This window comes from Pieris napi, chromosome 3 (genome assembly GCF_905475465.1).
Source record: "Pieris napi chromosome 3, ilPieNapi1.2, whole genome shotgun sequence".
NCBI lineage: Eukaryota > Metazoa > Arthropoda > Insecta > Lepidoptera > Pieridae > Pieris > Pieris napi.
Genome location: NC_062236.1, coordinates 6,048,693 through 6,051,939, shown reverse-complemented (window position 1 = coordinate 6,051,939; position 3,247 = coordinate 6,048,693).

Below are 3,247 nucleotides of genomic sequence, written 5' to 3'. Positions count from 1 at the left end.
CGACCATTTTTATTCGTCATACTGATATTTCGGTATACGAAGGGAAGAATAATTAATGTATGGGTATTGTGTTAAACCAAATAAATTTACACATTTTTACGTTATAGATAGTTTTTCGTTGTACCGAATGACGTTATAAAGAGTTTACACTGTTTAATACTAGTCATAGTTGGTCATCCTATTCCTAATACCCGCTCAAGCCTGTGCCTTATTCGAATCTCTAGCTAGACATGCGTATAGCACTATGCAGGCCGCAGTCAATGAACCGGCAGAGGTCAGGTGAAATTATCTCGTATGGACTGCCTTACGCGACATCTGACTCACAATGCCCGGATACTGTTTTATCTTCTGTTAACTTGAATATTTGAGGCTGCGTTGATTTAAGATACCTTAAAAGTTTAAAACGCTCTGAAAAAGTTTAATTAAAATGTATTAGGTCTTACAATGCGTGAAAAGAATTAATTGGTTGACTGACTTGTTTGTGAGCTTTCGTTGGCAGAGTGTCAATTATCTTTTTTCGTATTGTGCTTTCAATGTGTATATGTATGTTTATAGCGCGGGTATAAATGTTCAATATAATGTGAGGGTCCAGGGGTCGGTTAGACTGCGACTGTGCGCACGACATCTTGCCCCTTATCTCAAATCTTTAGCCGCTTTCGATGTAACATAGATACTCGTACGTATACTGCTTTCGCTTACTATATCTATATATTTGTATACAATCTAATAACAGAGGTAAGTACATGGGCTTTATTTAGCTATTATATTTATTATTTAAATATGATTAGTATTTTTTTAATATCTAAGGATGGAAATCAGCTGGTGAAAGAGACGAGTCGACACAACAAGGGGAGACTTATGTCTGAAAACAACCTGACCAACTGGCTGATGATAAGTTAAAATGTATATTATCGCTAGGTATGAAGATCCTATTGGCTTTTTTATTTAAACGGAAGTTGTTTATTTACAATCAAGTATACAGTTTTATCGCTTAGATTAAAATGTTAATGTATGTATTTGTTTAGTGAATGAAGGCATTTATTATTATTAAAATAAGTTTTTAATTACTGATATAAGGGAGCAGTGATGGCTCAGTGGTTTCGGCGTGCGGCTCTCATGCTTGAGTTCGATCTCAGCTATGCACCAAGGGGCTTTCTGTCTGTGCGCATTTAACGTATGGCGAAGAAAAACATCGTCAGGAAACAGTTGACGGCGCGTATCAGGCACAGAATGCTGATCATCTATTGGTCTATTAAGAAAATTAAATGATCACGCCGCTGCTTTTATGCATAGTACCTTAATGACGAAGTATTATTACTTGCATACAAATACGATATTTAATTTTTAACAAGATATTATTAATAATAATTTTAATATGTTACTTATATAAGTATAATTAATGCTTAAAACAATCATTTATACTTTCGCAAATGCATTGATACCTTCAGGAGTTAACAATACTAGTGCCATAGACCCTTAGGGTCCTTCAAGAAACGAGCGTACCGTCCTTAAAGGTCGGCAACGGACTCGCGTATCTTCTGGCAAATTGAATGTCCGGCATAACTTAACATCAGATGAATCTTCAATCCATTTGACCCCTCTATTATAGAAAAACACGTTTCCGTAGATTTACGTTTCACATATACTAAACGAGATTTAAGAAATATAGGATACCGCGACATACATTACACAACAGTATTTCTCTCGTTATTCTAAAGAGCTTTCACTTTACATAACAATTATATGCCGCTTGTTGCGTTGACGAAATCAGTGCATCATTTTATGTAACTACTTGGGTAAGCATCGATGATGAAACCGCACTTGTATTGTTTGACACTTCCGTATACATTATCTAAAACGTGTGCCAATGTGGCTTTAATTCATTTAATTTAGAATCAATATACTTTTATATTTATTTCCAGCAAATGTACAGTATTTATAATATTCTTAGCCTTTGTTTTAATTTTCAATTTATACATTTTTATTTTATTATTTTTACTATGCAGGTTTTATTATAATATATGTATTTAAAACATTTCACATACTTAGCTCTGAGTTTCGACTCTTTCGATACAACGTAAACACAATTTGACACACGGGGACGAATACGTTATTTAATCCTGTATAATAAAGTGTAATACATATTTAGCAGTGTTCGTTCGTAGGTTCAATCGCTGGCTGTGCACCAATGGACTTTCTGTCTATGTGCGCAACAGTCGCTCGTACGTAAAGGAAATCATCGTGAGGAAATCGGTAAGTCATAAATCCAAAAATCGACGACATATGTCAGACAGAATGCTGAACCTATTTAGGATTGTACTGCCACTGGATTATTATTTACACTTACTTAGTTTTTATAAATGAAGAGGTGTACACAAACATTACCTCGTAATTTATTTTACAGTAAACTGCACCATACGAGAGCTATAAGACCCTACAAAAAGCATAACATTAACGCCGAATAAAACTTTTCGTTTGAAATAATCAAGGTACAGTGCGATGATGCGGCATTGAAGTGTTCGCGAAAAAAAAAGATCCAGTGCCAACCGAAATGTATAAAAATAAACGGCAAAGGTTTTACGGAGTGAAATCTACGAACAAAAATATCAACATGCTTCGTGCCCTGATGACGAGTGGATAGGGAGGTGACGCGAATTATAATTATCGACAAAGAGTGCGACGATACTTTCTTATTTTATCGTTTTATTGAAATAATTTATAAGGAACATCGTGTTGATGACTCGTTTTTTGGCCTATGAAGAAAATTATGACAATGATATCAAATTAAATTCTGGGAGTTCAGGTAGCTCTCACTCGAATTCTCCACAAATGAACTGAATGAATGGTACTTCATCAAGAGCTTGATATATTCGATAGTGAGCTGATCAATTTAAAACAATTATTGCGTGCGTATTTCAGCACCCATCAGGTAATCATTAAATATGTAAACAAGTATTTTTTTTTCTTCTCTTTTTTTTTTTCATGCAATTGAAACTTAAACCCTAGGAAATGATAATACATTTTCGTGTACTTTAATAAGAAAATCATCAATGTAAAATATTGTCTAAATTCAATTAAACCTAGTTAGAAACCTTATCGTTAAATACAAACTACAAAACAATTATCAAACAATGCCGTATCGTATCTGTATTGTTCATTTTTTGTCACCGCACTTGACACTCATAATTTAATCACTCACATACCTTTGTCACTCTTAATAACACAAACAATAAAAGCGAACCAGCAA